The following is a 13,305-nucleotide window of genomic DNA, read 5'->3' as shown; positions in this document are numbered from 1 at the left end:
TGCTCGCTCCAGGAATTATAATGGAGAGGATTTAAAGGGCCAGCAACGCAATTGAAGACAAGGAGATGGCGTGCGGTGAGCCCACTGAGAAGCGGAGCAGAAAGAGGAGGATCTAAGAGATCAGAGAGGGGGATGGAGGTTTTTTCTGGCTTTGTTTATGTTAGTTATTTTTTCTCTCTCTTTTTTTTTCTCAGTGTGGAGGACTAACCACTTTAAGGCTTTGCTTCAGTGCACAGATGTGTGTGTGTGTGTGTATGTGTACTTGAAGGAATGAAAGAAATCCAAAAACATGAGCGCAAGAGATGTGCTTGTAACATATGCTAGCTTTCTATATTAATATTTTAAAGCCGGCTTAATGGTAAATTCCCATGTACTTTAATGTGATAATGGAGAGTAGTCTACAGTATGTACATTATATACATGACACCTGCTCTTTTTAATCACTTTAATATTTAAAACAATGTAAAATTCAAACATAGTAATGTTTGTTGCTCTAGCATTACAAACTAAAGACTAAAATATGTAAATATTTTAAGTAAAAGTATTTTTAATTAAATTATAAATACATTTGATTAAATTAAAGTTTAATTAAATCTGGATAATTCAGACCAGCACCAAACCATCTCAGACAAGCATAGAAATTCCATTCAGCAAGGCGCTGATGGAAAAAAAAACTGAAATGGGCTGTTTTTGCCTTTGTAAACTCGAGATGAAAAGACACCACATGAGAAATTTCATTCTGAATGAAAAATTACTTGTGGCTCCTGACCATCAAATTACCTCAGCTGGAGTCATTCATCTTCTCAGCGGATGACACCGCTGATACCACCGTCTCCTAAGGAGATAAAGGTCTCGCTCTTTTTAATCTTTTCAGAGGAAAACACGTGAGATTAAACACTCACCTCTGCAATTATCTTTGTGCTTCTGGTGTACAGAGCCTAGCTTATGAAAGATGCATTAGAGCCTGTGAATGAATCAGAAATGTGAAGCTTGAAAACACAAGCAAACCCTCTTTATTTCTGTTCTTTGTTATGACCGTGAAATTGATTGCCTCAGAACATCCCATACTATCTATCTATCTATCTATCTATCTATCTATCTATCTATCTATCTATCTATCTATCTATCTTTTTTACAATAAAAACTATTTGGACTATCTTTGCCCTCCTCCATTTAGGGGTGTCAAGGCTGCAGGAGCCAATACTGCCGTAGCACCTTTATGCTGAGCTGAGTTTCTGGTTTCCCTTGTGTATGGTGCTCACATGGCTGTAGGTTGACACAAAGGGCCCTATAGGACTGCTGACATATGGAGCTGGAGATCCATCCGTCACCCTGCTGGGACCAAACACCATGAAGGGGCATAGAAGTGGAAACCAAATATAGTCGAATATCAATTGCTGTGACATCTTTGCCCTATTGGCTGCTATGCCTTGGCCACAAATCAAGTCGTTAAGTCACCCATTTGTACCCGTTGTCTGTCTCTGTTGTCCTTCACAGCTTCATGAGTCCTGTTGCCTTCTTGATTCACTGTGCCGTAGTGCTGCAGAACTCAGTGAATCCACCAGCAGGTATCACTGAGCATTTATTCACAAATCTATTCTGATCTGTAGGGTTTAGACTTGTCTTGTTTGTTTTACAAAATGATACACTGATTAGTGCATTAATGTAATGCCTCTGAATTATCATCTTCAGTGTGTTAATTATTGCAGGGTGCTCACTTGTTGATTTTTTTGGCTTCGTTTTAATAGAACAATCATTATTAGGTTAGGTTAAGTAAGTTAATACACATAATCAAGATTTAATACAATTAAAATTTCCAGAATTGTGTACGAGTCTGGAGGACTGAATAAATGCATTACTTTTTTATTTTATTATTTTTTAATTAAATATTTAATAATTAATTGCACTATTTCAACATGTTAAATGAAGAATGTTGAAATGTATATGAAGCTTGATCTGTCCTTTTTAGACTCCAACATAAAATAATCTCAAAAGCTGCAGTCTAAATGCAGCAAAGAAATATTTAGACAACTAATCAAATTTTTACATGCCTAAGGGGCGTTTTACATTTTCACTCATTTAGTTCTCTGTGCATATCGCACTCTCATTTTGAGAATGTCCCTATTTGAATATGCCGCACATAACAATTAAGCTTGATTGTCTTTTTTCATCCACAGCAGACTGAATTACAGTCTCAAGTATCTGTGATGACCCTCATCCCGATCCACAATGACACACTAAAGAGCCGACAACTTGCCTCATTTAAAAGGTTTGCTATTTGCGTTATAAGACGGTTTATACCCATTTGTATAATATTAGTATATCCTTGTTTTAACTTTTTCAGATTGGCAGTTTCACTGCATTTTAAATAGTTTTGAGTGTTGGTTGTCTGCTGTTACATATTAATGCTTCAGATCAATCGGCCAAATCTTGAATGACACAGTTAGTGAATTAGTTTGATGTTAAGAGTCAGTGCTCACATAGATCTATATGATTAGAATTAAATTAAAAAGTCTTAGATTGTCTTTAGGAAAAGTGTTCATATAAGTCTTAATGCAGTTTTTGCATGTCACAGGGGTTTGTGAAGCTATTGAGAGAGAATGAATCTCCACAGTATGTGCCTGCTCATATCTCAAGCCCTCATGCATAAAGATGCCGCTCTCCTCTTTAAATCCAATCTCTGTGGCCTTTATCTGCTCTCGCACGTGCATTTTCCTACTTTTGTGGAACTTGTTTTCCTTTGTGATTAGGCTAGTATTTAAATTAGTTACTACTTGATTGAGGAATGCTTTCGTGAACATTAATGTCGACAGACAGCAATTAATTCCTTCAGTACCATATTAAGTTGTTTTAAGGGCAAGCATCCAAACCAACTTAGTTAATTAGGGTGTAAGACTGGTCTTTGGAATGAGTGTGGGAATAAAATGCTAAATACCACTTAATATTTGAGGGTAAAAATTCTGTTCACAGCTAGTTGCTTATCTAAATGGATGAAACGTGATAAAGATTAAACTAGATGTTTTTCATTTAACATGATATATAAAATGCAATCAAAGGGTGCTGGGTATAATTAAGGAATGGACATGCAGAGACTTTTATATAAACATCAGCATACATGAATAACCACAGTTATTTTCTAGTCTATATGTGCTGTTTATTATCAGTTCATTGGTTACTGATTGTGTGTTATTTGCTGTTGTAGCATTATATAGATATTAACAATCACCCATACTGTAATTGATCCCGGCGTGTAGGCAGACTTCAAATGGAATAGTCCAGTGTTCTTGTTTTGTCAGTCAATTCTGCTAAGTTGCACAAACTCAGCAACTCCTTTAGCTCCCTTCAATTCGAACTCTGAGGTTTCACATGATATCTGCTCCATCTTAATAAACACTTGTGCAGGATAAGGCATCTCAGGACATTTCATTTGTCACTTCAGGTCTTTGTTGTGTTTTTGCGCCTCTGTATTTAAAATAAAGTTTTAAAGATGCACATATTTCATGCTCTGAGGCTGATATTTCTTCTCTTTAGCTGACACATAATTACATTGGAATCTGTGAGATTCAAGGAGGATGATAACCTTTGTAGAAAGCCATATCCACCAATCCAACACAGTGAAGATAAAAACTGAGGTTTCTGGGAATTCCGCCTCTAAATAGCTGAATCCACCCTATTTTTCAATGTGAAAGTAAGCTGTGAATATTGTTAATATAACAATATAATATGATGGCAGGTAAAGGTCTTTGTTATTAAAAGTCTTTCTGAAGACAACTTTTTTGTTATAAGTTAAATTAAACATTGACCAAATGTATTTATAAGTTGGATGTGGCTAATACTGGAATTCTTGCAAGGTTAATATTTAAGCACACATTTTTTTGTTAAAAAAATAAGGTGTACAGCATTATATATGATCTTGGACAGTCACAAATTCTCTATTTTTTCTTCATGTTGACCTTTCTTCCCCTGACCTCTTTGTCTCTTTCCTGCATGTCAGGCTCTGATGGAGCCTAGCAGCTGTGGTGTATATGAATGCTGAGAGTTTTGCCATTAACATTAATAGCTGGACAAGCTCAACATGACGTGCAAAGGTCACATTGTAATGATGAAATGAGTCACTCCGGGTTGCAGGTTGGCAAAAGAGAACAGACTGCCCACCTATAGAAAGTTAAGGCAGAATTCCCAACACTTAAAACGTGTTACTCTATTTTTCTACATGAAAAGAATGTCCATCGTGATGATTCACTGGAATTTTCAACACGTTTGTGCACATTCCCACTTGACAGGACACAATCTCTCTACCTGCAGGAGCCTCATTTGACAGTGGCATAAAGAAAGCCAATGACTTTTTCCATGGCTAACAGATACGTTTATAGACACTAAATGTCTTTTCCTCACAGATGTTCCACTTTTCAATCTTCTGTGGCTCATTTTGAGACTCTTGAGTGTGTTTCTACACCTGATAATGCCGTCTTTCAAGTACAACTAGGGCAAGTTAGCGTGCCAATTCTGTGATCTCTGGCCCTGTCACCCTGTTTAGTCCCTTTACATTCTCTCCCACTTTCCCCTTGCTCAGCAGTGTCCATAGTCGCATTTGATAGAAAATGTTTGAAGAAATCATTGTGTGGCTTACGTATAAGATAACCCAGCGCTCTTGTTTACCGGTAGCTATTCCTCTCGCCTATTCGTCTCTGGCAGCTTGCTGGCAAAACTTCAAGCACTAGGTGTGAGCAACTTTGAGCTGTTGTCTAATTGCTTTGTTCTCAGCATGTGCACAGTTTTACAGCACTGAGAGACGAGTATAAATCAACCAGTGCTGTTCTCTTCAAAAGCCCATTTGTCTTTCTGCTCTGGTTCATCTCTTTGTTGCCTCCTGTTCAGCTCAACATACATAATCTTCAACAACAACAATAATAATAATAATACTAAAGCTAATATTTATTCCTGTCAGCCAGCTTCCAAAAATCAGAAGCCGTTTTTCTTTAAAAGAATATCCATTTACTAAATGCTAATAGTTTTTGGCTAGTATTATCAATCATATGATTGTGATAATTACCTCTATATTTCTACCATTTATTTCAGCCATTTATGCTTGAAGATAAAATAAAATGTGTGAATTTCTTTTAAATCTTTGGAAGCAAATACTGCACAGGGTAAAGTAATTCTGAATATGATATTCTGAATAGTAAAATGTTTTATATAATATACACATATAATATGACATACTTATATAATAAGAACTGACTAGTATTTTAAATATTCTTGATATAATTTAAAATGCATTTATAAATAGTTTAGTTATATTTTTTCATTTTCTCTTTTTGGAGCCATGACTGTATATATATAAATAAATTGTCAAGTATTTTCTGGGTTAAACAACATGGCATCTTCACTTTTAAGCAAATGTAAAAATCTATTTTCTCTTCCCTGCTGTAAAAATGCTCCACAGTTTGAGCCACGTTGACTTGGTTGGATGCACCACACTGTCAAAGTGTCAAAGTATTTAAGTAATTACTAGACTGAACTTTAGTTTCTGGCTGTGAGCATGTCATAGTGTAACTATTACGTTTGAGGTAATAGTATGTTCTGGTTAATAGTATCCATTGTATTACCTCAGTGTTTTTTCTCCCTGCACTTGCAGTAGCTTTGTATACTTGTTTTTTTTCTCTCAGGTGTGTGGTACTACGTGCAAAATGTTATAAAATCGATTTTTACAAACATAAATTTTTCATTAAGTGTATGTTTTTTAAAGCAATGTCTCCAGGGTAGAAAATATACTGGTATATAACAGCCAGTGTTTTCAAGGTTACAGAGAATGGCATTAAAGACCCTCCTGCCATCCTGTCTTTTATGAGATGTTGACTTTCTCAGTGTTTACGCTGCAGTTGTTCATTATCGGTTGCATCATCAAGGTTTGTAAGAGTACGGGTCTGTTGTGGAAAATAGCTGCCATGTTGTCATGTTTGTCAAAGAGTGATGTGTCCTTTTGCCATGTAAAGCATTTTAGATAAGGTCCTAACGGCGGGTATATGAAAACAGAATGTGAAATTGGTTTACCACGCTGAAAGAGTTAGTGGCTCCAAATGAAATGCAATGAAGTGTGTGACGTAGCAGCCAAACGTGGAGTCCTGCTGTGATTCTGTCTGGACAAAGAGCAGACAATTCTGTTACTTCATTAAAATTTGTATTTGCGATTCTCGTGTCTTAGAATTGACATGCAGCCTACATAAATAGATCCAAATGAAACAAACTAGCAGATCAAGTGTGAAATGAATGCAGAAGAATGTGGCATGGTTAACATTGTGTTTATGGATTCTTGCATGATCAGGAGCAATGAGGGGTTTAGAGTTCATTTGTTTTTCTCTGATTGTTATTGATGAGAGAAGGAACAGTGGTGCACGAAAGTTGAAAAGGGGATTCTGTACAGAAACTTAGTAGTCACGTGTGGGAATTATACATGATTTCATAGATTCATTTGAATCCTAATATCCCCTAGCTGATAAATCTGTCATAACAACAAGGGTAGAGCTGAGATGAAGCCAGGTAATAAACTTCCAATAAAAGCGCCCAGGCCCCCCCCCCACCCCAATTAAAGAAAGAATGAAACATAGCTTAGTATCATCCTTAGGTTTTTTGTTTCACTTTCAGAACTATGAGGGCTATCATGGGCGAACAAGCATACATCGTCATAGATTGTTTGAGACGAAAATTTTACTTTTGCTACAGATATGACCTTTTACTTGTCAAGACAAGATAATAACTTCCATACCTGCATCCTATAAAGTTATTTGTGTAGTAACGTTTCCTTTTGTGTTTCAGGGGGGAAAAAACATCAAACGGTTTGTAACAACATAAGGGTGAGTAAGTGATGAATATACAGCATTAAACTGTAATATAAATATATGTGAGCTCTATTTAAGAGAAACTGACAGGTTTTTCATTTCAATCTACAAAACGTTGACTATTAAATGGTTCTGATTCTAATGCACTTCTGGTTCTTATATGAGAGAGGATGGTTTGTCTGTGCTTAGATGTCCCTTTTAAAGTTCAGATGCCATAAGCTATTGTTCATACGCAGGCCTTTCTGAGCAAGAGAGACTGATCTGTCAAGGTACAAAAGGTTAGCCTTCATCCGTACACCCTTGCTCTCTTTAGGGCACACTCAGGTTAGACTGGGGATTTCTTTGCTCAAGCAGGTACTTTCTAATCCTTTTATTTCCCTCACATCCGAGAACCCGGTTGCATTGGAAAACACAGTAACTGAATACTAAGTTTTCTCCTAGCTTGGTTTGCCCATCTTTACTCATGTCTCTTGTGCTTGCATTATTTTGATCAAAAATATAGTAAAATTCAGGACACTTTAAGAAATACAAATTCTAAAAAAAGCATTTATTTAAAAATATAATTGAACATAATAAAAACAGAATAGAATTATTTGGAGCATTATAAATGCATCCGTGCTATATAAAAGTATTAAAGCCTTTAAAAAATAGTCCAATTTACTTCAAACACTCTTTCCTTTCTCTGGCCACAGTATAATATATATATATATATATATATATATATATATATATATATATATATATATATATATATATATATATATATATAGTCAAAACAGGCTGCTCTTCAGAGGCCCCCCATAAGTAAATGTAATATATGAAATTTACGTCTATATAGCTACGGGCCTACATATCGTCATTGTACTAAACCGCAATTCATTATACTAAATGCATGAATCAGCAGTCCTGCTCGAGCTTCACAATACCGCTTTTGCGCATGCGAGTCTAAGCGATGGCTGCAGCTAAACAAACAGTCTGCATTTTAATTTTTTTTTATCAAGAGGTCCTTGTTTTTCTTGACAAGTGGGAAGATACCAAATGTTCCAGTCCCTTAACATAAAGTTTAAACAATAATGATTTTATAGACAGGCTCGACAAGATCACTGAGTGGAGTTCTGAATCAAATGACCTTGTATGAGTTGCAGTAGTTGCATAATTCTTCTGTACAGGCATATTATTTGCATGGGCATGTAAGCTGTGCATTGTTGTTGTTTTCTGCCTTGTCCTTAAGAAGGAGGAGCTAAGATCAAGTGGTATCAAGGAATATTTTACAACTACAACTTCTAATTAATACATAAGTAATATTCTGGAGTCTTTTAAATAATTTGTTTTAATATTCAATATACACTTCATCACAACAATTTATTTATTGAAAATGTGAAAAGTTCATGTTACAGTGGTATTATATCATGAAAATAGGGCAATTAGGTAGAAGTATGCAATAGTAATTTCTTCATCTCAATTTATTATTTGTTTTAACTATACTACTACAAAAATGACAATGTCTCAATAACTTGTCAATTGTCCTTGAACATCAATTACAGTTTTAAAGCGGCATCTTATGCTGTTGACAAGTTGACTTCTTGTCTGCTGAGGCATGGCATCCCACTCTTCTTGAAGGGCATCAGGTAATTGAGGTTCTGGGGTTCAGGGTCACGATCCTCTAGTCCAGTGGTTTTCAAACTTGTTCCTGGGGTCCCACAGCTTTGCACATTTTACATGTCTCCCTCATTCACACATGATTCAGATCGTTAGCTCATTAGGTAAAACCTCCATGGGGTGAAAAAAGTGTGCCACATAAGGGAGACATGCAAAATGTGCAGAGCAGTTATTCCAGAGGAACAGGAATGAAAACCACTGCTCTAGTCTACACAATGACTCAGCTGATCCTATAGGTTTTCTAGAGAAAGTGCAGGCTTCTCCATTAGAGTTACCTCAGCTTGAGGCAGCCTGTAGGTTGTCACAGTGCCATTCACAAGGTGTAGGCCGGGTCTGTATTGACTTGACACACCTACCCAGACCGTAATACCACCACCTCCAAAGACTTGTCTGGTGACAACAATGGCTCATGCATAGCATTCTCTTTGATGTCTGCAACAGCATTCATGGCTATCATTTGTGTTCAATGTGAACTGACTTTAAACAGAACAGCAACCAGCACCAGAACCAGCAGTACCATGCAAATGCTCCCTGGCCCAAGCAAGTCTCTCTGGCCGTTACAGTCTGGGAAGGTGTGTCTAGTCAATACAGAACTGGCCCACTCCTTGTGAATGGTACTGTGACAAGACAATACTACCTGAATGACATCATTAATCTAGTCATTGTGCCTCTGCATGAGCCAAACAGGCCTGATTTCATCAGTGTTGTAAATGGTCAAATGACATAAAATTACCTCATCTTTTGCAGTCAAAACTGACTGTATTCACACAAGCAGCATGAGTACTATAGGATCTGCTAAATATTCAGATTTGTATCATTTAATAGCATAAAGAACAAGTATTGACAGACTCTAGAGATTGATTTAAGAAACCTTTGTTAATACAGAAACATGCCCTGTCCATTGATTGTTTTTCATGTTTAAAATTCAAGCAAGAATGCATTTTTCCCTGAATATCCAAACAATTGCAAATGTGACATTGACTTTAAATAACAACAAAAAATGTAATGTGAAGTGAACATTTTACGTTTTGCATTTAGTGTTCAGTTTAAAAACAATACTGTCAATACTGTTTGTTATATTTTACGACAAAATAATAATACTTCCAACGAAATCTGCAACAGAACTGGTGTGCAACAGTGGTGTTTTTCGTGAAGGACTCTTGTTGCTTTGAATGATTTGGAGAGTCAGTGATTAATAACCCATAACTACAGCCTCCTAACAATGAATGTATGAATTACATGATGCATATATTTTTAACTCATGTCAATATATGAAATTGTCCCATTTTCTAATAGGATTCATATATGAATAGGGCATATATAAAACATGTAGTTCGTATATGGACATTTTGTATTGGTTCCGTATGGGCCAAACTGTTTCACATTCTGATATTAGTTGACTGCAGAAGCAAACAGCCTTGCATACTCTTTGACAGCTAGCAACACGTCTCAAACTAATGTAGGTTAATTGCTTCCCACCTTAGCTGGATAATTCATTAAGCCCTTTGCCGTGCGCCTCCAACACAAGACGTCTGGTGCTCCCAGGAGCGCACAACTCTTGGCATTGTAGAGTTTTAGGTTTAGTTAAAGCAGCTGAGATTTTACTCCCACCCACATCCAAATGCTTGGACCGCAGTGATGAAGAGAGGGTGCAAGGATAGTAATGCATTTGTCTGCTGGATCACTGGAGAGAGAAGTATCAAAGAGTGCTGCTAATTGCAGTGCTCCCTTCATACATCACTGAGTCAAGTGGAAATAATTCGACATTGCATTCAGATTTGTTTTGTTAAAAGATCCCCTGACACCTCGGAGGAGGAGGAGGAAGGGTAGACAGAAGAGGAGGAGTGTGAGGGGAGAGATGCGTGAGGAGGAATTCTATGCAGAGCTGAGGGTTATGCTGATTTGGGTTTTGCACCAGACCGACTGTATGTGCTGTGTTTTTGTCTGCAGATTCACAAGGGAAGAGAGATAGATGAAAGGATTGTAAACCTGGTTTACCTTCAAGGTGGCTTTGATATTTGTCACAGTATACATATAGAGTGATTGCAAGAAGCATTCTGGAAAAATCTAATCAAGTGGTATCTGCAAACAAATGTCATAAGCAATTTAAGCTTAACATCATTAGAGTGATGCATGCCGAATTCATGAATTCATTGCATTTTACTGACGCTGTATGTACATGTGAGAATGTATGTGCAAACGTTCCATTTATTTCAGTTGGAACATGATGTAAAACTGCCATCAAGAGCTTCTGCTCGTCAAAATGACATTTGATGTCATAACACATGATTACTTAAGCAGTCTGTCTCAGGAGACTGTGTTTCTGAGGTGATTAATATTCAGAAATCAAAACCCTGATTTTTTTTCTCCTTCATTTCAACAGATGTTGTACTCGCAGTGGCATGTCAAAGAATCCACACAGAATTCCAGCGTCTCTCTGTCCTTGTCCAAGCGTTTCAAACTTTCCACTTTCATCTCACTTTCAGGCTGTTGAGATAGCCACTGGGACATCCTAAAAAAATCAGAAAACACCTCCAAAGACTCTCTTTCACACTTTCACTCACTTTACTCCCACAGCTGTCACAGCATTGCCAGATCCCTCAAACCACCACAAGCCCGGCCTCTTGAGACACATTCCTCACTTCACCTGAGCAAACTGTGTTCACCTCAGAGAGAATTTTTGATGCTGCCATTAAACACCCTGGGTACCTAATGCCCTGTGGAGAAAATCCTGTGGAGCAGTTTTATTTATTAATATATCTGTTGGCTAAAATGGAGACAAGGCCTGTTATAACCACAGACAATAACTACAGTTTTACTAAAGAAATAATGCTGTTTTTGTAAAAGTATCCGCACCTCAATCATAATGATAATAGCAGAGAAGATCAATATTATTAGCAATCATATTTAGAATGATTTTTTTTTTGTTTTGTTTTTAGAGACATGACAGCCAATGAGATGACAAGTGTTGCCATGTCTGCGGTTTTCTCTGTGGAATTGGGCTACTTCAACGCTGTTACCGCTTGTTGATTTTTATGTCCTTGGGTGAAGGCAACCAAAGTAATGTGATATTTTCACCCCTGGAATGCATTTTAAAAGAAATTATCCATTTTTGTGCATATCCAGGGTGTTTTAATTTTTTGAAACCTAAAAGATTTTTTTTGCTAGGAAAAAACGTGACCTTTCCAACTTGATTGCGTATTGTGTAAAGTCGCAGACTTGCTTTACAGAAGTAGATGAGCATTTGTGGTCAAAAATTGTGTACATTTTTATTTCTCACTAGATAAGACCCTTATTCCTCGGCTCCCATTGAAGTCCACTATAGGGAGAAAAATCCTGCAGCCTTCCGCAAAAACCTTCATTTCATTTTTACTGAAGAAAGAAATACATGCACGTCTTTTTTTTTTTTTTTTATATATATATATATATATATATATATATATATATATATATTTATATATATATATATATATATATATATATATATATATATATATATATATATATATATATATATATATATATATATATGTATATATAGGTACCGATATATCTATGCACAAAACACTTGTGCATCTCTGTTTGTAGTTACTCTCTCAACCTGTTAAATAATAAATACACTGTGGAATAAATTTGAATAAAACAGGAAAACAGCAAAGCGAAATTCAATAAGCAGAATAAAATGAGGTTTTCACAAGACTGGGCAGATGGATCTAAGCCTTTTAATTAGACAGAATGTCCACATTCCACCCTGCTCTGGCTGGAGAAATATGGGATGCAGCGCCCAATCAGACGGCTGATAAACAACATGCAAATGGTGAATCTGAAATGGACCTGAATGCAAGAATAAGGTACTACTTATAATCTGAATTGAAGTCACATAATCCTTTCACACAAGCATGAAATAACTGGGATATAATTAAAGTAGACTTAAGATGGGTTTTGGGAAACCTGCGTGTGTTTAAAAAGAGTGATAAGACAAAAAGAGAAATTGAAAATATGATCTCATTTATGGAGGTTTCTCTTAACCTAACAATTAAACCATTATCACAGTAATCACAACAGCTGGGTATTTACATATTAGATTATTGTTTTGAATTTGCCACCGTTTTAAAGATTCCCAAAACCATTCATAACAAGCAAATTTGTCTGAACTATAAAGCAGTTGTTGTGTGTGACTGGTGATAATGACTTTTGTGTGAGCTCTACACATTTCTACAAAACACATTTACACTAATGACCTGATTTCAAAGCAGCTGGGGGCCATACTATCATTCCCCAGGTCTCCAGAGTGAGGTATTGCATCAATAAATATGGGTAATGGGTGAACATGCCAGGGCGAGGTAAAACACTTCAATAAGAGGAAGATGGAGAATGACAGCTGAGGGATCCATCAGAAGACTGGAAACTGTTTAAAGGATGATTAAATGGCTTATTATTCATACACTGACTCATAATTGCTCACGTCTAGGAGGGAGAGGCAACCAAAAAGAGCTCCAGATCTCTCTAATTTGACCTATTTTTGTCCTATCTGAAGTTAATAACATAACTATACTGGAAAAAATGCTATAATAAATTTGATAAATAATAACAAATAAACCAAAGTAAAATAAACAATTTAAGGTATTGTTTGAAATATTCCCCTGTAAAATATAGGCCTACTCCAGTTATGTGACTAGTGTGTTCATACTAAAAATACACCAAGATGTAGTACACTAAGAGTACCTGGATGATGTAGGATGATGGTTGTTTAATAAAATAAAAAGTATGTATTGTCCAATGAATAAGAGATGTTAATATTAATAAT

At 36.3% G+C, this 13,305-nt stretch overlaps 1 long non-coding RNA gene across 1 annotated transcript; it reads left to right on the top strand.

Moving 5' to 3' along the window:
• The first annotated feature begins 36 nt into the window (after positions 1-36).
• Positions 37-11,840, top strand: LOC122357452. The gene is made up of 5 exons (XR_006252480.1): positions 37-159; positions 1,498-1,568; positions 2,178-2,269; positions 6,817-6,854; positions 10,882-11,840. It is a non-coding gene; the product is annotated as an uncharacterized LOC122357452 (long non-coding RNA).
• Positions 11,841-13,305: the final 1,465 nt, after the last annotated feature.

Source organism: Puntigrus tetrazona, chromosome 14, assembly GCF_018831695.1.
Source record: "Puntigrus tetrazona isolate hp1 chromosome 14, ASM1883169v1, whole genome shotgun sequence".
Taxonomy (NCBI): Eukaryota; Metazoa; Chordata; class Actinopteri; order Cypriniformes; family Cyprinidae; genus Puntigrus; species Puntigrus tetrazona.
The sequence above is the reverse complement of the archived record's forward strand: the minus strand, read 5'-3'. Positions and strand labels throughout refer to the sequence as shown.